At 38.4% G+C, this 24,594-nt stretch overlaps 1 pseudogene across 1 annotated transcript in view; it reads right to left on the bottom strand.

Moving 5' to 3' along the window:
- Positions 1–816: 816 nt before the first annotated feature.
- The window catches only part of LOC308605077 (putative selection and upkeep of intraepithelial T-cells protein 1 homolog), a 28,101-nt pseudogene continuing 4,323 nt past the window's right edge, over positions 817–24,594 (bottom strand). The window contains exons 3-4 of the transcript in view: positions 2,785–3,130; positions 817–1,206 (exon numbers count right to left, since the gene is read on the bottom strand). The product of the transcript in view is annotated as a putative selection and upkeep of intraepithelial T-cells protein 1 homolog (transcript). The remainder of the gene's footprint in view (positions 1,207–2,784; positions 3,131–24,594) is intronic.

Genomic DNA, 24,594 nt, shown 5'->3' with positions numbered 1-24,594 from the left:
CACGGTTGGGGAATAGCAAGGAGTTCTGTGTGACTAGACTAGAGGAGACACAGAGAACATTAGGGGATGAGGTCAGATAGGTAACGGGGGCAGAGATAGTGCTGGACATTGTGGGGCATTTTACTTTGAATAAAATGGGGAACAATTGCAGGGTCTTGAACAGAGGGTGACATATATCTCATGTTTTAAATGGATCCTCCTATCCATGCGTTGAGAATATACCATAGTGGACAAGAGAAGTAGTAGGGAGAACTTTTCAGTTGCTATTGCCAATGTTCAGACCATAGGTGATGGTGTCTCAGACTTGGAGGGCAGCAAAGGTGGTAAGAAGTGGTGAGACACTGGGTATATTTTAAAGGTAAAGCTAGTATCTCTCGACATATCTCTTGACACGTGTGATGTCGAATATAAGAGAAAGATGGGAGTCAAGGATGACTTCAAGGGTTTTTTTCTAAGAAAACAAAAATAAGAAGTGTGACTGGGAAGGCAGTAAATCACACAAGTTGACAGCTGATTAAGAGTTTAGTTTTTGATCTGTTTGATTCAGGATATTCACTAAACTTCCACACTGAGATGTTGAGTTTAGAGATGAGACTAGAGTTTGGGAGAGAGGTCTGGGTAGAAGATATCATTCGAGGAATTCTTATCATATTGATTTTATGTAAAGCCATGAGATAGAATTAAGTCACAATAGAGAAAAAAGACTTAAAGACTATGCCCTGGGAAACTCATATATCAAGAAGGTGGAGCGAAAAAGATGAAGTAGCAGAAGAGAATAAGAAAGAAGACAAGCAAGATGGTGAACAAAGCCAAGAGAATATAATATCCTAAAAACCAAGTGAAGAAAGTGTATTAATTTTTCTCTTTAGTTTATAAATTTGATGACAATGGCCATCATTTGAAGAACAAACACACAGATCTCACTTGATAGGACAATGCTTGTTCCTTCCTCTTGACCAGTTACAGGTTTTGAAGGTAGCAAGTGACATTCCCATAGGAGCTCCATCTTAGAAGAAGGGTCATCTTCAGATTGAATGATTTGTCAGTATCCTGTGAGTAAAATTTTGATGAAGGTAGAATGATCTCACCTCTGCTGTCTCTCCATTCCATTTGAGGTTGCGGGAACCAACCTCTTGAATTACACTCCACTAAAAGACCTTTGGTATTAGAAGGATGCACAAAGAATCTGCATTTCCAGGCTTGTAGCTGGTTGGAAAGAAAGGGGAAAACAATATTTAAGTGAAGGGATGGGGAAACATTAGAGAGAAAGAAAAGTCCCCTTCTTCTACTTTAAACCTTATGCCCTTAGATATACTGATAGTCAAGCGCTGTGGGGCTCTGATGGCTTCTACAAGCTAATCAAAAGGGAAAAAGGCTAAGTCAGACTGAAGGGTTATGATATCCAAATTAACAACCTTGTCCTAAAAAGTCAGGAGAGGAAATGCCTGTTTGTTTCATTTATTCACTTAGTCAAAAATATTTATTGATTATTTACTAAATCTAGGAGACTGGGCTAGGTCCATGGACATAATGATGAACAAAAACAATCAAGATCTCAGTCCTCATAGAATTTATAGTGTAACATTTTTTCTTGTATATTCGTCATTAGTCACATATGAGCTACCATAATTTATTAATAAGCAGTAAATAGCATAAAGGCAAGTTTGCAACTTTAATTGAAACTTTAATTTATGTGCTCTTTGAATAAAACAGGTAACGCACTACTATTATCAAAATAAAGCAGTAGATATCAGTTTAGAGAAAATAAACAAGTTTTTGAAAATTTTCAGGACATTGCTGGGGATGTTAAGAATTGCCTAATGTGTGGGCAAAGAAAGAATGAGTAGAGATTTAAAGAGTTACTCTAGAGCAGCTCTGTCTGATAAAAGTTTCTGCAGTGATGGAAATATTCCATATCCGTGCTGTCCATTCAGTAGCTTTTTGCAACGTGAGACTTTGGCACCTAAGATGTGGTCAGTGATCCCTTCTTGGCCTTTTGGCTAAGATCAAGATGTGGTCAGTGAGACTAAAGAACTAAATTTTCAATTTTATTTAATTTTTTACTTTAAATTTTGCCTAATTTTAGTTTTATTTAATTTATATATAAATGTAAGTAGCCACATGTGGCTAGTGGCTATCATATTGAATAGCTTAGCTCTAGGCAATACAGATGAGCGTCACAATAGCTAATGAAAATGTTAAATGTGAATGGGCCTAGGTGCCTACCCTTGTGCCCTCACATTTGGAAGCCTTTCAGTTTACTTCAAGTCCTCCATCTTGCCACCATTTCTTTGTTATTCAGAAAACTGAGACTGAGGTGATATTGGAGGACACAGAAGATTATAGATGAAGGCTTTCTGAACTAGATTTAAGAACTAAGTAGTCAGCAAATTGAGTCAGGGAGAAATGGGAATAAGAATGATCATTAAGGAGACAGTTAGGTGGTTTAGAGAGTCAAGTTTTACTAAAGTGTTGTCAAAAATAATTGAAACAAATAGTATCAAATCCTGAAAGGATTCTGTTGATACTTTAAAGATCTAACAGTGCACATGGACCTGGGAAAACAGACAGTTCTTGCTGATAAAGGTAATATGTGCACAGACACAATTTGCATTCTTAATCCTACACTCTTCCCCATTTAAAGACTAAATGCATGAATTTGAACTTGCTAACCAAACCCTGTAATACAAAATGGTCAGAAACACTAAGAATATTCCTAATACTCAGCCTCAGATGGATTGAGAATCGTGGATGCTTAGAAGCCTCAGAGGGATCCATCCTTACCTGTGACCTTCACTGCTCTGATGGCCTCATCACAGAAATCACCATCTTTGAAGAAACAATGGTACCACCCATCAGCAGCAGCATTCACATTAAGGATCCTGAGGGTCACCTTACCCTCTCCAGTGGCTTCTTTCAGGAGCTCTGTCCACTCCACATACTTGGAGATGGTTTCTCCATACAAGTCTACCATTCTAGTACAGGTGAACAGGTTTTGTGTAGTGGTTCCAGAATCAGCGTATTTCTATGTGTTCTGCACTCTGTGGTGGGGACACCTGGCTACTGAACTCAACTTTTCCGCCTAATGGAGCCATGATTGGCCCCTGAATGCCATTCACTGTGAACTGCTCTGTGAAGGAAGACAGTAACCAAAAGGTGAGAGTATGAACCAGGAGTCACCGTGTATTTGATTCATATATGTACATGATGAGTTCCTAGCTTTCTAGGTATCAACGGGTTCTTAACATTCCTTCCAAATACCACCTATAGGAATGCCTTACCTTTCTAGTATCTTTCCAGAGACTCCCAAAATTTCCCTTTTATTTGATTCTCTTTAAATAGGATTAAGATAGAAATTTCAAGAAAATAAAGAAGAGACCAGTTAAAAGAGGGATATTCCATCAGGCTCAGTCCTTAATAAAGATCTCTGCACTCACTAAGTGCCTAATCAAATAATGTAGACTGACTGATTTGCACAGGCAAATAAAGTCTTCTCTAAAAAATATGTGTGATCATTACTCTTGCCTTTTCTCTTAACCTCAGGCCAACCACCAACCATTTTTATTTCGACTGAAAAAATCCACACTGACCCTGACATCTGATAGATTTCTCCTTTCATCCCTTTAAAACTCAAAAATTTATTTCTCGGTAGGGCTTTTTTATTTTTATTTTTTAAAATTTTATTGGAGTACAGTTGATTTATGATTTTGTATTAGTTTCAGGTGTACAGCAAAGTGAATCAGTTATACATATACTTGTATCCACTCTTTTTTAGATTCTTTTCTCATATAGGTCATTATAGAGTATTGAGTAGAGTTCCCTGTGCTATACAGTAGGTCCTTATTAGTTATCTATTTTATATATAGCAGTGTGTATATGTCAATCCCAATCTCCCAATTTATCCCTAACCCCTCTTTCCCCCTGGTAACCATAAGTTTGTTTTCTACATCTGTGACTCTATTTCTGTTTTGTAAATAAGTTCATTTGTACCTTTTTTTAGATTCCTTATATAAGCGACATCATAGGATATTTGTCTTTCTGCCTGACTTACTTCACTCAGTATGACAATCTCCAGGTCCATCCAAGTTGCTGATAAAGGCATTATTTCATTATTCTTTTTATGGCTGAGTAATATTCCATTGTATATATGTACAACATCTTCTTTATCCACTCTTCTGTCGATAGACATTTAGGTTGCTTCCATGTCTTGGTTATTGTAAATAGTGGTGCCATGACTTTTGTGTGCATGTATTTTTTCAAATTATGGTTTTCTCTGGATATATGCCCAGGAGAGGGACTGCTGGATCATATGGTAGTTCTATATTTAGTTTTTTAAGGAATCTCCGTACTGTTCTCCATAATGGTTTTACCAATTTACCTTCCCACCAACAGTGTAGGGGGGTCCCGTTTTCTCCACACCCTCTCCAGCATTAATTGTTTGTAGATTTTTTGATGGCGCCCATTCTGACTTGTGTGAGGTGATACTCCATTATAATTTTGATTTACATTTCTCTAATGATTAGTGATGTTAAGCATCTTTTCATGTGTTTTTTGGCCATCTGTATGGGTAGGGCTTTTTTTAAAAAAAGATGTTTTCTCTGTATCCCTTAAAGGATTATATTTCCCTTTAACAGATTATGTAGGATCTCATTGTGGGGAATTCTGCTCCAACTAGACTATGCTCTCTTGCACTTTTGGTGGGGGATTGTAATCTATGGACTCAGAGAAAAATAAAAGTTTACTAAATTATTAATTTATTTCTTCCAAATGAGTTTCTTAGATTTTTTTCCCCAGAGTAGAAAGCCACATACCATACAACTCACTGAAGGAGAAAATATGACTTGGATGTATGGTAAACCTTTATGTGATAAGGAACAAAATATATTTCTTTATTCATGTAAACATTTTAAATTTATTTCTTTGTAATTATGCTGTATTATAGATTCATACTGAAATACTTTAAAATACAGAATTATTTAAATGAGGAAAGTAAAAGTGTCCAAAATTTGAATGATAGAGGAATAGTGCTCACATTTGGACACACGTCATCCAATAACAGAGTAGGGAGGAAAGTAAAGACAAGTTCAGATACCGCTAAGATTGCAATAATTGCTAAAACACAGTGAGCACTTACAATGTGCATGGCAATATTCTAAGCATGAAAATTTTAAGTAAATGAAAAATGATAAACCATGTTCGTAAATGGGAAGAATCATTTCTTTAAAAGTTTCAAATCTTTCTCCCCCGATAAATTATAATTTCAGGATAGTTCCAATATCCCAATAGTTTTTTTTCCCATAAATTGACAAATTGACACAAATCAATGTCGATGTGCAAAGGGTGAAGAATTGCCAAGACACAACTGAGGGAGAGGGAGAGAAGGAGGATGCATAAGAATAAGGAATATGGAAGCAGAATGAACAAGAGGAAGGAGAAGAGAAAATATAATGGAGGCTGAATATATAAAAAATATTTAATATAAATTCAACCTTTTAGGGGCTTCCCTGATGGCACAGTGGTTGAGAGTCTGCCTGCGGATGCAGGGGACGCGGGTTCGTGCCCCGGTCCCGGAAGGTCCCACATGCCGTGGAGCAGCTGGGCCCGTGAGCCATGGACGCTGAGCCTGCGCGTCCAGAGCCTGTGCTCTGCAACGGGATAGGCCACAACAGTGAGAGGCCTGCGTACCGCAAAAAAAAAAAAAAAAAAAAAAATTGAACCTTTTTTTTCTAATTAGGATTGTTAATATACGTTATTAAATCACAATTTTTTTAGCAGTGAAGTTCAGCAATTTGAAGATTAGTGTAATGTAGTAATTGTTAAATATTACTTTAAACAAGTTTTTGAATTTGGTTTAATAATATTTTATTTAATAGCTTTAATTTTACACCCATAGTGAAATTTATCTTTTTTAAGAATTCATTTATCAGATTGTGATATCAGAATTATATAGTCAATGTGATATCATCTAAAATCCTTCCTACTTTTATTTATACTCTTGAGTTCCTCACAAAGCGTGAAAACTGCAAAATTTTAAAAAGTGCAACAATAAATCTAGATTCTGAGTTGTTCTGGGATAGTTATTCAACAATTATTTTTCCCTTTTACAAACTCAAATGGACATTGACATTAAATGGTTTTCTATATTTTCTTGAGCAAAATTTGGTAAATATCCTTTTTTGTTTTTACATAAAACTGTCCAATTTACTAACATTACCTCATTTAATAAAACACGTTTTTACTGATCAGCCATGATTAATTTTTTGAGAATATATCAATTTTAAGCTTCCTTTGTTGAGGGTGAAGTCTCTTATTTTTCCTGAAGACGCCTTAATTTTGTACTTTACCAGAATTTTAGTTCATCAGACTGTTTCCCTTAAGAAATATGATATACGGTTTCCATTGCTGCCATTAAGAAAACTGCTACCACTCTGATAACTGTTCCTTCATTGATAAACATTCTTTCTCTCAGACAGCTTTTAAGATTTATTGCACTTTAGTTGTAATGAATCTATGTATGAATTTATGTTTCTTTTTCTAGCTTAAGCTTGATAGTGCTTTTTGAATTGGATAATTCTCATCTTTCTTCAAGTATAGAAAATTCTCACCAAACAAATGTTTAATTTTATTACTTCTCTTATTCACTATATGCTCTTATAAAATTTTTATGTTCCACACAACACCTCTCAACTCTCTTGGGTATTACCAGCAGATGTCTTAAACCACCACTGCCTGCTCCTACGGGTGTCCCCATGTTAAAATATTTCATTTTTTGTTTTGCCTTTCTGATACAACTGGGCTACCACAGATGTTCTTTCAGTTTAGAGAGTCAGAAATTCTCAAAGTTGACATTTAGTTCCTGACTAGAATAAGGTGTGGGAATAGGACACATGCCAGACCCTCACATTTTTGTCCCTGCCCCACTCATTGAGGGGAGGATGCAGACATAGTTGAAACTCTAGGACTCTCTGTTTGCCCCACATTAAGGCCTTCTTGTCTCTCCCAATCCCTCCTGTTATATCGCCACTTGAAAAAGACCACCAAATAAATTTAGGATTTCTCATCCTTGAGGCCAGAAGAGTCTCAGTACCAATGTGTCAACTAATTAATTGATTGATTAATCAATTAACATATAAAATATTAAAAATTATTTTGTATGTGGAAAGGAATACTATTTTAGGTGTAAACTGTTTAATCCCCATTTTATGATATGTTTGTATAATAATATTTGAAAATAATTTGAGCTATTTGAACACTGCCAATGAAGTTAATTTTATTCCCTTAAACAATTAAACTTTACTTATGGATCCAAAACACTGATTATTTTGAATGTGTTTTAAGTGCATTATGTAACAAATAAAATAGAGTGATTACAAGCTAACTACCAGTTACCTTTATATCTATTATAAAATAATAACGATAATTTCATCATTATTTTCTACTCATTTTTATATTTAGCTGGATTTATAATTTGATACATTTTAAGGTTACATAATACATATTTTCATAAATTTTCAGGTTTATAACAATCTTACAGGAAACAAGGAAAAAAGTGAAAATTTATTCTCAAAGATATAATGGAAAATATTAGAGCATTTTCTATTAAGAACAACTGTAAAGCACGGGTAACTCAGTGTGGAAATTTGAGGTCATCAAATAAAAATATCTTGAACCTTTTCATAAAACAAAACATGTTTTGTTTGTTTTGTTTTCTATAGACTTTTATAGAAAAAATATTTTTTTAAAAAAGGTACTGAGCATGGAATTGTTCTATAAGTTAGAAAAATGTATAAATATTATCATTTTTGAAAAATCTGAATTTGGCTCATGAGAAGAGAGCTCAATGAAACAGTTTATAATTTCAAATACATAGAGGAATTTAGTTTATGACAAAGATGAAATTTGGTATCAGTACAGAAAGATAGATTATTTAATAACTGGAAGGACAACTGGGTATTTTTTGGAAAAAAAATGTTATATTTCTGTCAAAATCCTTATAATAGAAATCATTTTGCATAGATTAATTTGCAAACATAAAATAAATAGAAAAAGTGGCTGTATAACTTGGAACATGGCCTAGAAAACTCTTTCTAAGCAAACACACCAGCTGGAAACCATGAATAGAGGAAATATTGAATTACGCAACAGAAAAATAAGTAAATAAATTGAATTATAAAGGTCAATAAAAGGTATAACAGATCAAGCATTAATTCATTAAATTAAAATTTTAATTCATTAAAATAAAAAAGTCTGCTCTGGAAAAGCTTTTTTTTTTTTTTTTAATCTGCAAAAGCTTTTGTTATGAGAAAGGAAAGATAAGTTACAGGCTGAGAAAAAATATTTGCAAAAGATATATCAGATAAAGGATTTGTATCCAAAATACAGTAGTCCCTCCTTATCTGCAAGGGATACATTCCAGGAACCCAGTGGATTCCTGAATCCCCAGATAGTACTGAACCCTACATATACTATGTTTTCTCCTATACATACATACCTATGATAGAGTTTAATTTATAAATTAGCCACAGTAAGGGAACGTCCAAATCGCCAACATTTCTACTTTTGTGCTTTGGGGTCATTATTAAGAAAAATAAGGGTTACTTGAACACAAGCACTGAGATATTGTGACAGTCGTTCTGATAACCAACATGTCTACTAAGTAACTAAGGAGTAGGATACCCTGGATGAAGGAATGATTCACATTCTGGGCAGGACAGAGCAGGACAGCATGAGAGTTCATCAACCTACTCAGAATGGCTCCCAATTTAAAACTTATGAATTATTTCTAGAATTTTCCATTTAATTTTTTCAGACAATGGTTGATCTTGGGTAACTGACACTGCAGAAAGCAAAACCACGGATGGGGATGGGGACTACTAAATACAAAGTCTCTCAGAACTTAACAATAAAAAAAACCCAACATAAAAATGGATAGAACATCTGAACAGACACTTCACCACAGAAGATATATGGATGGGAAACAAACACAGGAAAAGGAGCTGAACATAATGTGTCATTAGGAATTGCACATTAAAGCAATGAGATATTACCAAAAACCTATTAGAATGGCTGAAATTCAAAACACTGACAACATCAAATGCTGACAAAGATGTGGAGCAAAGGAAACTCTCATTCATTGCTGGTGAGAATGCGAAATGATACAGCCACATAGGAAAACAGTTTGGCAGTTTCTTACAAAGCTAAATATGTGCTTACTATATGTTCTAGCAATCAGGCTTCTAGGTATAACACAAATGAGTTGAAAACTACATCCACACAAAAACCTGAACATAAATGTTCCCAGCAGCTTTATTCATAATTGCCCCCAAACTGGAAGCAACCAATATGTCCTGTGGTACATTTAGACAATGGAATATTGTTCAGTGATAAAAAGAAATGAGCCATCAAGCCACGAAGAGACATGCAGGAACGTTAAATGCATATTGCTAAGTAAAGAGGCCAGTCTGAAGAGCTCATGTACTGTATGATCCCAATTATATGACATTCTGGAAAAGGCAAAATTATGGAAACAGTGAAAAGAGCAGTGGTTGCTAGGGGTTTAGGAAGAGGGAGGGAGGAATACGTGGAGCATAGGGTATTTTTAAAGTGGTAAAGTGGTTCTGTATGATTCAGAAATGGTAGAAACATGGCATTATGCATGTATTAATGTAGTAAATTTGAGGATTTCAGGGCTGATCAAGGAAAAAGATATGACCACGAGGTGGTGGTAGCACACAAGAAGCCTTTATTTGAGCAGCACTTTGACAGGATTTCGCAGGTGGCAATCCCCACAGTATGAGACCATTTGGAGGCACAGGGAACACCATGCAGAAGGGGAGGAGGGCAAGGGAACTCCCAGGGAGGAGATGGGTTGGAGAGAGGGCTTATGTGTCTAGTAATGTCACATCACAGAACAGTGAAGAGTTGAGGGCTCTGCAGGGCAGCAGTGGCTTGGGGTCTCTGTAGCTACAGAGTTTATCTTACCTATGGCTAGCAGATGTTTGGTGCAGTTTCACAGGACACACAAAGCAGACAGGCATTACATAGCTAAAAGTATGCTTATCAGGGATATATCTAAAACAATTGGATGTGTAAAAATTTGAGTTTGGCACTGGCAGGCTTTTGAGCTAATGGGTCTCAGCCTGATTTAAAGAAATAAGTAACACAGGGCCAATATACAGAGGCTGCTTGTGCTCATTTATATAACAATTTGTTTAAACCCAGAGAACTTTACAACACAAAGAGTGAACACTAATGTAAACTTTATTCAATAATAACCTATCAATATTTGTTCATCAGTTGTAATAAACATACCACACTATGGAAGATGTTAGTAGTAGGGGAAACTTTGGAGTGGCGGGGTGAGGAAGGGAGAATGGGGTTGGTTATATGGAAACTCTATGTACTTTCTGCACATTCTTTCTGTAAATCTAAAACTGCTCTAGAAAATAAAGTAGTAAAATTTAAAAAGTCAATGAGGATAAAAAGGAGGAAAAAATAAAGGGGGACTTGGGAAATTTCATAATTTACAAAATAAAATAAAAAGTCAAAAAAAACCCTCTGGATGTTCAAAATATAATTAATATGTCAACAGACTGAATTATAAACTAGTCAGAAACATGTGGAATAGGTATAAGAGATAAAAATTCCTAAAAATTTAAGAGTTCTTAAAAAGCAATGAGGGAGGGACTTGTCTGGCAGTCCAGTGGTTAAGACTCTGCACTTCAAATGCAGGAGCCGTGGATTGAATCCCTGGTCAGGGAACTAAGATACCATGTGCTGCATGGTGTGGCCAAAAAAAATTAAAAAATAAAAGGTGATTCTTTCATAATTAAAAAAAAAAACAATGAGGGAAAAACCAACAATGCAAAGGAGACATGGAGTAAAGACCTACACAGGCAGTTCAGAGAAAAGAAATACAAAATTTCTCTGAAAGATACTCAGTCTTGTTAATAAAAAGGGTAAAATACAATCACTATGAAAATTTACTTTTCATCTGTAAGTTTGGAAAAGATAAAAAACTCTGATACCTGTAATATCTGAGATAGTGATACCATCTGTTGGTGGAAATGTAGACTAGTAACTATTTCAGAATGATATTTTCAATATATAATAAAATGGTACATAGTCTTTGAGCAGCAGTTCTACTCACTGGAATGTTTCCTACCTATGTACTCACAGGCATGCTCAAAACATGTGTGCAAGGATTGGTGGCAGCATTATTTTATTAGCCAAAGGCTGGATACCACCTAAATGTGCATCACTAAGAGTTCTGTCATTAAATAAGCAGCTTTGGTTAGAAACATTAAAATCTTATATTCCATTTGTTGTCTCAGGCTTTCTTTTACCTATCTCTAAATACGTTATCTTTATTTCTTCTCTGCATAGATCCCTTTACAAATGTGAATTTTCATCACCTGTCAAGCTTCCACTAGCCCATCCCATCCTTCCTCGTCTGACACCTTACTTCACTGATAACTCACATGGATTCCAGTATGGATCTGCAGCTTAGACCACTTCCTCACAGTATAAGTGGTACGTAAATCATGTCTCCTAAATATGAATATTGGTTCTCAAGGGCAAGTATTAGGTCTTCTTTATTTGTTTCTTCTCCCTGGAACCTAACACAAATCTGGGTACATGATAAAGAAGACTTGCTGATTAGAGATAATTAATTTTTCCTAACAATTAACTGGATCTGATACCACAATGAGGTATCACCTCACATCGGTCAGGATGACCATCATCAAAAAGTCTACAAACAGGGCTTTCCTGGTGGCACAGCGGTTGAGAGTCCGCCTGCCGATGCAGGGGACACGGGTTCATGCCCCGGTCCGGGAAGATCCCACATGCCGCGGAGCGGCTGGGCCCGTGAGCCATGGACGCTGAGCTTGCGCGTCCAGAGCCTGTGCTCCGCAATGGGAGAGGCCACAACAGTGAGAGGCCCGCAAAAAAAAAAAAAAAAAAAAAAGATTTCACCTCAGAGTCACTGAAATAGCTAAAATGAAAACACTGACAACACGATATGTTGCCAAGGATGTGATAACTGGAACTCTCATACACTGCTGTTGTGTCTAAGATTTTCAGTTTCTTATAAAGTATACATCTACTCAATGGCCCCAAAATTCTACTCTCAGGCATTAATCGAAGAGAAATGAAAACATATCCACAAATCTCTTTGTATAAGAATGTTCATAGTGGGCTTCCCTGGTGGTACAGTGGTTGAGAGTCCGCCTGCCAATGCACGGGACATGGGTTCGTGCCCCGGTCGGGGAAGATCCCACATGCCGCGGAGCGGCTGGGCCCGTGAGCCATGGCCACTGGGCCTGCACATCCAGAGCCTGTGCTCCGCAACGGGAGAGGCCACAACAGTGAGAGGCCCGCAAAAAAAAAAAAAAAAAAAAAAAAGAATGTTCATAGTAGTTGTATGGTCAGGCCACTCGATGGCTGTGCTCTTGCTCTCTGTACATCCCCTGCTCCATCAGGTCCTGCCTCACCTACACGCTGCTCACATGACTGAATTTCTTACATACTTGCCCAGGCCCCAGCTAATGATTGTTCTAGCTTTAGATAAGAACTCTCCACTATGCTTATCAAAGGGGTGGTTAGGGGCATGCCCCTCTGCTGGTTTCCCTGGTAACCAATGAGCCCACCTGATATCAATTCCTCCTATAACTGGTAATCTCCCCCTACCCCCCGGGAGTGAAGACTGCCACCATGTCCTGCCCTGCCGTCCATAGCGCATGGTGGGGTGTGGCTCCAGGACCTTGCTTCAGACGTGTAAGCTCCCCCATCCATTAAACCACTGATGTGTCTGTTGCTGACTCCAGGCTCTTTCTTCAGTCTTGAAGCTGGGCAAGTACAGACCTTGCAGGCCTGCAGAACGCAAACCAACAGTAATCTTATTCGTAATAGACAAAAACTAGGAATAGTCCAGGTGCCAATCAACAAGCAAATGTGGTGTATTCTGACAATGGAATACTACTCAGCAGCAACAAAGAAAAACTAATGATACTTGCAGCAATGTGGGTGAATGTCAAAATATTATGCTGAATAAAAGAGGCAAGACACCAGAAAATATGTACAGTATGATTCCATGTGTATGAACTTCTAGAACAGGCAAAGCTGATTTATGTTGTAAAATGGTAGAGTGGTAGTCAATGGAGGAGTGAGGGGTTGCCTAGAAGGGGTAAGAGAACTCTCTAGGATAATGGAAATGTGTTATAGGACACAAGTAACAGGCATATGCATTTTTCAAAATTCATTGAACTGCACATTTTTTTGTCTACTTGTTTCACTGTAGTATTAAATTATACCTTGATTATAAACACGGGAATGATTCTACTGATTACCCCCATTTTTCAGGGGTGGGGAAAGATAAATTAGTTGATAATCAGTTGGCTCAGAATAGGAATTTTTCCACTTCCCACTAGTTTTTTCTTTCCCTTGGGGATGTTTACCTGTCTCTATGTTACATTAGAATTTCCTTGACAATTACCAGAGCCCATTCCTGAGGTATGAGTGGGAAAGATACAAAGGATAAAGGCGAAAATATTGACTAGGGGAAAGCTTAGAGAATTTTGTTTTTGAACATTGGCCAGAAGCAATAGTAAAACACGATATGTTGTTCACGTATGAAAAGATTCTCAATAAAGGAAATCCCAAGGAATTGCAAAAATAAAACAGAACAAAAAACTCATGGAACTGATAAGCAGTTATAGCAAGGTTGTAGGATACATGGTTAATATACAGAAATCAATTGCTTTTGATTCTATCTTTGCAATTTCCTGTGAATATGTAATTATTTAAAAATTAAAATTCTTAAGTGGAAAAATTTATCTACTCTCATAAACTACAAATATCTGTAACCTTGCCTACTTTTGATAAATTAAAAGCTGATAATTCATTGAATGATATCAAGAATTGCTGCTTCACCCTATGAGATTTATTGATGGGATGTAAGCCAAGAAATCCACAAAGATATCTGAAAATTAAGATAATTTATTTTAAAATTAATTTATACCGAAACACACACATCTGCAGCCCCACCTCTCAAAGAAAATTACTAGTAATGTAAGTAGCTTTTGGCAGGAAAGGGCTTTTTGCAAGAAAAAGCTCCCTACAGGAGGCCTTCGTCTTGTCACTAACCTTAAACCAGGCACCCCCATCTCCAGCCCTAGCACACCTTTCACATCTTTTGATCACACAATACCTTGTCTAATCTGTTGGTTCTTTCTGTAGATCAAAGAAGTAGAAAGGAAGAATAAGTAATTAACAGATGACCAGATCTCTTCCCTAGCTTCCCATTCAGTAACCTGGTGAACAAACTGTATGAACAAGACAGCATCTAAAGAAAAAGTACAAGATATCAACAAACCTGCACACAGTGGGGGATGGAGACTACACTGACCCCCTATCTCAATAATGAACTGAGATTACTTCCCTTTTTCCCTTTAAAAACTTTCATGGGCGAGCAGGATCTTCGGGGGTGGTTTTGGGGGGACACTGAGTCCACCATCTCCCCAGATTGCTGGCATTCTGATTAAAAGCAACTTTCCTTTCTACCAACAACTACTTCTTGGGTATTGGTGTACCAGCAGCAAGGAGCCAGTCCTGATTCGGTATCTGCAACATTTTGGTATATTTTCATCCAGTATTGCATGTGTGCTAAAAAATGAGTGCTTACAAACTTTAGCATGCATGAGAATCACCTAGAGAATTTGTTAAAACACAAACCACTGGGCTCCACCCACAGAGTTTCTGACTCAGTAGATCTAGGTAGAGTCCAAGAATCTGTATTTCCGAGAAGTTTCCAGGTAACGTTGATACTATTGATATAGAGACTACCCCTTTAGAATAAGTGATAAACACCATAATTATATTCTCCTAAATAAAACTAAACTAAGTGAGAAATAAAAGATTAAGGCAGATTGTGCATTAAAATGTCATCTTTATAAATCATTGGTATAAAATAAAGTTAGCATATGTGAATGGGTGGGTGGACAACCTAATGATGAATTCCAGTATTGGGCTGATTTATCTGCCCAATTACAGGCAGTGATAGCCTGGTCCCATTGAGACTGAGACTTAACTGCTAAACTTGCTTCATGGCTGAAAGCAATTGAGAACACATGTTTCCTGGGGGTTGCCTATTCCTTAGATAGATGGGAAGAAGTTTCAGGAAGACACATCTCAGTTCCTGATCCCAAATTTATACCACGGAAGCATGGTGAGTAGTAAGTGAGGAGGTAGAGAGAGGCCACGGGAATTACTCTAGTAACAGAAAAAGCTGCTTTCACAAGGAAGTAAACATCAGCTGTTGGGAGAATCACAGCCCTTACAACCACCCCTGCCATCCCTCCTGCCCTCCCCCATTACTGTTAAACACTTAAGTCTTTCCAGGCCCATTGTTGTCAATAAGTTATAAGGATATCCACGTACATCAACTGGTATATCTGCGTCTCTGGTTATTTGGCTAGGAATAATTCCTAGAAGTGTGAAATTACTGGACTAGTAATTTAAGGCTTTTCATACATATTGTCCAGTTGTCTTCCAGAAAGGATGCAGAGATTTACACTTCCGCCACCACTACTCATGGCACAGTACTGCAGTGTAAGCAAGAAATAAACCTCTGTGTGTCAAACCAGTGAGACGAGAGTGGTGTTCAGTGTTTTAGAAACATTATTTTGATGTATACTCACTGCTGCCCAGTGAAATGGGAACTATTATTAACACCACTTTACAGTGGCAAAAACAGGTTTTCAAACAGGATTGTTTGAAATCACACAGCTGGTAAGTAGCTGAGCGGACACTCAAATTTAGTTTCCTCTGGCTCCACTCATCCTGCTTTGGATCACAATTGGGTTGAAAAGAGATTTACAGAGATTACATCATGGCTTGAAGTCACGTGAGGTATAAGAGGCATGGGTTATATGAGAATCCTGCTGGTGAAGAGTCCCAGCTCCTTTAGGGCTCTATGTATTTATCCACTTATCATCTACTCATTAAGATTAAATTCCTGGGACCCAGGGTAGCCTGGCAGGGGAGAACATAGTCACTGGCAAAGTAGATGGCTCCTTAGGACAGCCTGGAAAAAGTCCTCCCTCCCCCTTTGCATGACACTCCAAAAGCCTTCCCACCTCCCCCACCTACTCCTTGGCCCTTTGCCAATGCCTAAGCCTTCCCAGCCATGATTCAAGGTTTCCCTCCCACCCCACCCTGAGAAATTAAAAGGGAATGGAAGATCAATATGACATACTTTCCTAGAAGCGAAATCTGATAGCATGAAAGTCTTTCACTCTAGAAAGAAAGTTCAGTCATTCTTTCAATAACTAGTTATTGACTCTGTGTCTGGCATTATGCTAGGGATAATACGATGAGCAGAATCAGGCCAACCCCTCCTTTGTGTAGTTTATGGGAAGAATATGAATCTATGAGAGCACAAAGCAAGGGGTGTGTCCAGGAAAGTTCACTGGACAAAAGCAGCAGCATGTGCAAAGGCCCCACAGTGGAAGGCCATAGCATGTTGCCAGGAAACAAAAGAGTACAGTGAGTGGAGAGTGAAAAGGAGGGAGCTTTGGGGCAAATGAAGCTGCAGGGTAAACCACATAGGCACCAGTGAACTGTGCTGACATTCCTGGAAAAACACTGGTAGGTTCTAAGCAGAGAGTAGGTTGCATGACATGCTCAGAGTTACATTTGAAAAGGTCTTTCTGGCTTTAGTGTGGAGAACGGATTGGAGGAGGGAGGAAAGGCCAGGTCAGTGGAACTGCAAGCACTTAAAAGTCACTTAAAAACACTCCCTCTGGCCTGCGCCAGGACACACCCTTTGGCAGGACATAGCTGAGGTGAGGACTTGACCTCACACTCAAGCAGCTCTAGGTCTTTCCCTCTGTCCACGTGTGTCTTTGGCCCATCTGCTGCTGCTTTGGGGAGACACCCCTTGGGACTGAGCCTGGTAAATAAACCCGGGCTTTCATAATCGTCTGTTCATTTCTCTAAGCAGCGATCTGCCTTTAGGGGGAAAATAGTACAGGACAATCACCTCCCCCCCACACACCCCCATCACATTTTATTTTTTTAACTTAAAAATCCTAAACCAGTTTTTAAAGAAACATTCTATATTTCCAGCAGAAAAGCAAGGCTACCACTGGGTTTATTCACAGCCAGGACTCCACTTCACACCATAAGTCACTATAGATTTTGTAGTCCCCATTTAAGTAGCAAGTGTAAAAGTGATTCTATCGGCTCTGATGTGGGGAATGCATGACCAGTGAGAGCAGTGGTTTATTCACTATAAAATCCCTACAGCAAGCACTAAAAAAGTTTGACTGAGTGCTTCCCTGGTGGCGCAGTGGTTGAGAGTCCGCCTGCCGATGCAGGGGACACGGGTTTGTGCCCCGGTCCGGGAAGATCCCACATACCGCAGAGTGGCTGGGCCCGTGAGCCATGGCCACTGAGCCTGCGCGTCCGGAGCTTGTGCTCCGCAACGGGAGAGGCCACAACAGTGAGAGGCCCGCGTACCGCAAAAAAAAAAAAAAAGTTTGACTGAGACTGACATTACCAAATCAAACATTCCTTTCCTTCTCAACTTGGTTTTCCTGAGGCTAAATGCTACACTTTATAGCTCTCATAATTAAATACAATCTTGATAGGGTCAAATCAATTACAGAAGACAATAACTTCTTGGCTTTTGATTCTCTGAAAAGCAATTTAGTTCTCTTTACCAAATAGGGTAACCCTTTAGCCAATGTCTTTATTTAGATCATGCAGTACATTTGTTAGGAACATGGCCAAGAATAGAGCTGAACGGTTAGTCGCTAGAGACCTGCCTCTAGGTTTTCATAGTAGCATCAACTATCACAAGTCCACCAAACATACCATCGTGTCTCCAAGAGATTATGGAAAATGTCTTTTTGAAATCCCAACATGAAAAACTTTGTCTGCTGACTCCACCACATATTTGATGCCAAAGAACTTGATTGTTCCATCAATAGATTCTCTTACATCTGTTGAAAATACAGGCAAAAGAGTGAGTCTAACACGACTTGAACCTCATGGTTCCCGTCATTCCCCGTGTCTCTCTCCCAGTATCCACAGTTCATCTTTAAGAAGCTGGGAGTCTCCTTTGATGTTTAAGTGTACAAGGGTGTATGCTTGCACTCCATGAATTTACCCACCTCAAAGGGAGACACCCTCTCCCCCGCCCCTGCTGCCCTCCACCCTGGGCTCCACATCCCTCCAGCCCTGTTGGGGGCTCTCTAGTCTCCCTCCCAGACCAGTGGTTTTAAATGATGTTGTTCCATGGACAACACCCTCTCAATTACCTCATACTCACAGACTCCTCTAGTCAGGGACCAATCCCCTCTTCTTGGACTCAGCCAAACCTGTTACAAAGGAGAGGCCAAGCCCACATTTTGGTTAATTACAATGTTAATGAGCAGAAAAAGCCCCCAAGGTTTCTTGCCTCACTGATTAATGCTATCCTTTTGCTTGGACTCTGTCTTCTCTCCTTTTCTACTAAAACCCTATTTATTCTTCCTGCTATAGCTGAAACCCAAACTCCTTTAGAAAGCTTGAATAGTATCCTCACTCGATGTGATGTAGTCCTCTTTTAGGTTCCTCATAAGCATTATACAAAGATTTTAGAGTAAGACATCCATCTAGGTTGACATCTAAATTGTCATAAATAAACCATTTGGTCACTCTGCACCTTGGTTTCCTCACCTGCAAAATCTCATAGGGATGCCCTGAGACCTACATCACACTATAGTGTGTTTTGCCCCTGGTTAGGCTCTCAAAAGTGGAAGCAACCATCAGTATGATTTATATCTCTTACTGTAGTAATTAGGCTTGCTTATATTATAGTGTTTGTGAATTCATCTTTGCTTCCTCGCCCACTTCCCACCACTCCTCCACTGTGAGCTCCTTGGGAGACAACTTCACTAATTAATCTTAGCTCAGCCTCAGAAAGAGGCTGGGATGGAGAGTGTTCATTCATTCCTAGATAAACTGAAGTTGTCTGGAATTCTGTGCTGTCCAATCCAGAACCCTCTACCTATATGTAGCTAAATATTTATATTCAAATTAATTAACATTAAATTAAGTTAAATTTTTTTTTGTGTGTGTGGTATGCTTGCCTCTCACTGTTGTGGCCTCTCCTGTTGTGGAGCACAGGCTCCAGACATGCAGGCTCAGCGGCCATGGCTCATGGGCCCAGCCGCTCCGTGGCATGTGGGATCTTCCCGGACTGGGGCACGAACCCGTGTCCCCTGCATTGGCAGGTGGACTCTCAACCACCACGCCACCAGGGAAGCCCCTTAGTTAAAGTTTTTGTTCCTCAGTTGTACTAGTCACATTTCAAGTGTTCAATAGCCTTATGTGGTAAATAGCTACCATTTTGGACAGCACAGGTTTGGAATATTTCCATCATAGCTGAAAGTTCTATTGGAACACACTAGTCTAAATGCTAAATACAGAGACATATTGTCAAACAACAGCTCAGATTTCCAGCTGCTCACACAATCCCCACCGATGCTAAACACTGCAGGCAGATGGGGTCACACATAAGATAGTGTATGAAGTGCACCAAAGGCTTTACTCCTCATCACTAAAGGTAAACTGCAGTGGAAGATGCTGAAATCTGCTCTATTGCCCCAGCTTGTGTCCAACTCTTGATATTGCACATTCAAAGTAAGTGATTCATAGTGATAAACGCCTATGTTAAGAAAAAAAGATCTCAAATAAAGAATCTAATGTTATACCTCAAGTAACTAGAAAAAGAAGAACAAAATAAGCCCAAAGTTATTATAAGGAAGGAAATAACAAAGATTAGAGCAGAAATAAATGAAATAGAGACTAGAAATGCAATAGAAAAATCAACAAAACTGAGAGTTGGCTTTTTGAAAAGATAACAGAATTGACAAATCTTTAGCTAGGATAACTAAGAAAAAGGGAGAGAAGACTCAAATAAATAACATCATAAGTGAAAGAGGAAACATTACAACAGATACTTCACTGGTGAATTCTACCAAATATTTAAAGAAGAATTACTACCAATCCTTCTCAAACTCTTCCCAAAAATCGAAGAGAAAGGGACACTTCCAGACTCATTTTTCAAAGCTTGCTTTACTCTAATACCAGAGCCAGATGAGGTCACTACAATAACAGAATATTACAGGCTGATATCCCTGATGAACATAAATGCAAAAATCCTCAACAAAATACTAGCAAACCAAATTCAAAAGCACATTAAAAGGATCATACACCACGATCAAGTGGGATTTATCCCTGGGATGCAAGGATGATCCAATATATGCAAATTAATAAAAGTTATCCATCACATTAACAAAATAAAGGATAGAAATTATATGATTATCTCAATAGGTGCAGGAAAAGCATTTGACTAAATTCAACACCCTTTCATGATAAAAGAAAACCTCTTGGGCTTCCCTGGTGGCGCAGTGGTTGAGAGTCTGCCTGCTGATGCAGGGGTCATGGGTTCGTGCCCTGGTCCGGGAAGATCCCACATGCCGCGGAGTGGCTAGGCCCATGAGCATGGCCGCTGAGCCTGCACGTCCGGAGCCTGTGCTCCACAACAGGAGAGGCCACAACAGTGAGAGGCCTACGTACCGTAAAAATAAAAAAATAATAATAAATAAATTTTAAAAAACCTCTCAACAAATCAAGTCTAGATAAAAATGTACCTCAACATACTTTTGTGATAAAAATTCTCAACAAGTTAGATATAAATGAAATGCAACTCAAAAAATCAGGTAAAGATGGAATGTATTGTACCTTAACGTAATAAAGGCCTTGAACTTAGCCCACAGCTAACAGAAGTATTCAACAGTGAAAAGCTCAAAGCTTTTCCTCTAAGATTAGGAACAAGACAGGGATGTCCACTGTCACCACTTCTACTCAACATAGTACTGGAGTCCTAGCCAGAGCAACTAGACAGGAAAAAGAAAAGACATCCAAATCAGAAAGGAAGGAGTAAAATACCTCTGTTTGCAGATAACATGATCTTATATATGGAAAACCCTAAAGACGCCACCAAAAAATTGTTAGAATAATAGATGCATTTTGTAGAGTTTCAGGTTACAAAGTCAACATACAAAAATCCGTTGTATTTCTCTACACTAAAAACGAACTATCTGAAAAAATTAATTAAGAAAAAATCCCATTTATAATAGTGTCAAAAAGAATAAAATACTTAGGAATAAACTTAACCAAGGACGTGAAAGATCTGTACACTGGAAACTATAAAACGTTGACAGAAGAAATTGAAGAAGACACAAATGGGAAAATATGCCCTGTTAATAGATTGGAAGAATTAATATTGTTAAAATGTCCATACTACCCAAAGCAGTCTCTAGATGAAATGCAATTGCTATAAAAATTCTAATGGCATTTTTCGCAGAAATTTTAAAAATCCTAAAATTCATATGGAACCACAAAAGAGCCCAAATAGTTAAAGTTTTGTTCTTGAGCAAGAAGAACAAAACTGGAGGTATCACATGTCCTGATTTCAAACCATACTGCAAAGCTATATTAATGAAAACAGTGTGGTATTGGCATTAAAACAGACACCCAAAACAATGGAACAGAATAGGGAGCCCAGAAGTAAACCCACACATATACAGTCAATTAATTTTTGACAAACACCAAGAACACAAGTGGGGGAAGGATAGTCTCTTCAACAGACAGTGTTTGGAAAATTGGATATTCACATGCAAAAGAGTGAAATTGGACCCTTATCTTACATCATGTCCCTCCCAAATCAATTCAAAATTGGTTAAAGCCTTAAAGGAAAGATTTAAAATTGTAAAACTCTAGAAGAAAACAGAGACAATCTCCTTGACATTTGTCTTGGCAATTTTTGAATCTTCTTGCCAAAAGCACAGGCAATGAAAGCAAAAATAAATAATCAGGATTGTATCAAAACTATTATATCCATTAAAGGGTTAATATACAAAATACATAAGGAAACCTTACAACCCAATAGCAAAAAACAAACCAAAAGAAAACAAAACCTAAAACCCCCACAAAAACCCAATTTAAAAATGGGCAAAAGACCTCAATAGACACTTCCTTCCCCCCTCCCCCCCAAAATAGGCAAAGTACTGAATAGACATTTTTCCAAAAAGGACATACAAAGGCTGACAGGTTTATGAAAAGATCCTCAACATCACTAATTGGAGAAATGCAAATCAAAACCACAATGAGATATCACATTACACCTGGTGGGATGTCTATTATCAAAAAGACATGAGATGGTGTTGTTGAAGATGTTGAGGATATACACCGTTAGTGGGAATGTAAATTGGTACAACCATTATGGAAAACAGTGTTGAGGTACCTCAAAAAATTAAAATTAGAGCTCCCATGTGACCTAGCAATCCTACTTCGGGTATATATCTGAAGGAAACAAAATCAGTATCTCAAAAAGATATCTGCACTCCCGTGTTCCCTGCAGCATTATTCACAATAGCCAAGATATGGAAACAACCTAAGTGTCTACCAGTGGATGAATGGGTAAAGAAAATGTGATATATAGATACACACACACACACAGACACACACACACACACACGGGAATATTGTTCTTCAAGAAAGAAGGGACTCCTACCATTTGTGACAACATGGGTGAACTTGAAGGGCATTATGTTCAGTGTAATAAGCCATACAGAGAAAGACAAGTACCATATGCTATCACTTGTATGTGGAAGCAAAAAGAAGTTGAACTCATAGAAATAGAGAATAGAATGGCGTTTCCCAGAGACTGGGGGCTGGAGGAAATGGAGAGAGGTTTGTCAAGGCTACACACTTTCAGTTGTAAGATGCATGAGTTCTGAGTGTCTAACATAAAGTATGATGACTATAGCTAATAATACTGTGGTGTATACCTGAAGTTTGCTAAGAGAGTAGATATTAAGCGTTCTCACCAAAACAAAAGGGTAACTATGTGAGGTGATAGATGTGTTAATTAACTTGATTGTGGGACTAATTTCACAATTTATACGTATACGAAATCATTGCGCTGTACACTTTAAATATAGTACAAGTTTATTTGTCAATTATACATCAATAAAGTTGGGTGGGGGGAAAAGTACGACTAATTCTTGCAAGTCCACAGCCCCACAGAATCTGTAAAGGAAGCAATAACGCGGGCTTACACAAAGCGACTTCTTAAATGCAGCAGACTGAATACTTCCTTTCCATGTCAAGGGCTAATGAAACACACACATGAATCTCTCCATCCTCCAGACTCACATCTTACTTAAAGTCAGGATAGTCATGGGCGTTCACCAGGCATTTTACACTTGACTACCTCATACAGCTGCTAGTCCTCATAACAGTCTCGAAGGCTGCAGGATTATTTTTACTAGATTAGAAAAGAGAGGCTTGGAGAGGGAAAAGCAATTTGCCAAGGCTACACAGTAAGATGAGGAATAGAGAATCAAACCCAGGTTTGCCTGACTCCAAATGCCTGGCTCTTTTCTCTGGCTCCAGTTCTAGCTGAAACTTCCTGTGGGAAGGGCTCTGATCTCCACCTTCTTCAGAACAAAGACAGTTGCAGCCTGGAACTAGGAGGTGCAAATTCCTGGAGTTTAGCACAGATAGCACGTGTCTGTCTTTGTCCCATATCCACTTGCAAAATGATAACAAGCTGTTGTAGACAGATGGACTGAGAGTCTCTGAGATTCAGAGAGAATGTGTGCTGTCAAAGGGTAGAGAGGGTCAAAAAAAGACATCCACACAGAGATCTATAATTTGAGAGATTTATAGAAAGTCAGCATTTCAAGGAGTTTCAGAATATTTCAGTGAGATAGTTGTTGTCCCAAAAGTTTCAGAGAGATACAGAAAACTATAGATATTTGCATATTTCAGAGATATATTGGGAGACTTGATCAGAGGATGTGAAAAAAAAAATCAGAGCAAGATTGAAAGACTTTTCTGACACAATGGCTCCTATGTGCCAGGAATGTCTCAGAGAACTTTTGACATATTACTGCAATTGAAAAGCCCCGTGAATCCCTCATCTATCTACAGATATTGTGTGTGGAAGTTTAGCTCTGATTATAACATGGGTGTGGAAATCTACTGGATTCTCTGCCCAGAGGGACGGTGAAATGGAAGATGCTAAAATTTGTCCTATGTCTTCCCCCTGTGGCCATCCATTGTACTGCACATTCTGAAAAGTAGGATCTTTCAGGGCCCCAGTCCCAGACCTGCCAGGGTTCAAATTACCTGCTCTACAAGTCTAGGCCTTAAAAGAGAATTCACACATGAATATCTCCCTTCTCTGAATTCCTGTCTCAATTTAAATAGTTATAGTTGTGTGCATTCATCCTGCTTTTGACACTTCACCACCAACAGAGCATTTCCCATGGACCCAGTAGTGAGCAAAGTGGTTTCTATTCTCTCCTTTAATATTCACAACAAGCAAGCCAGGTATCCTGAGCACTTGCCTACAGTCACACAGTTAATAAGCTGAAGTGTTGTCATTCACACCTACCTCTGTCTTACTTCAAGTCCCTGATTCTTTTCTCTGTTTCCACCTCTAATCTCTCAGCTAAATTCCCTTAAAGGAAG

Source organism: Mesoplodon bidens (genome assembly GCF_964165515.1).
Source record: "Mesoplodon bidens genome assembly, chromosome: 2".
In the NCBI taxonomy this organism is placed as follows: Eukaryota; Metazoa; Chordata; class Mammalia; order Artiodactyla; family Ziphiidae; genus Mesoplodon; species Mesoplodon bidens.
Note: the sequence above shows the minus strand (reverse complement) of the source record. Positions and strands in the feature narration are given on the sequence as shown.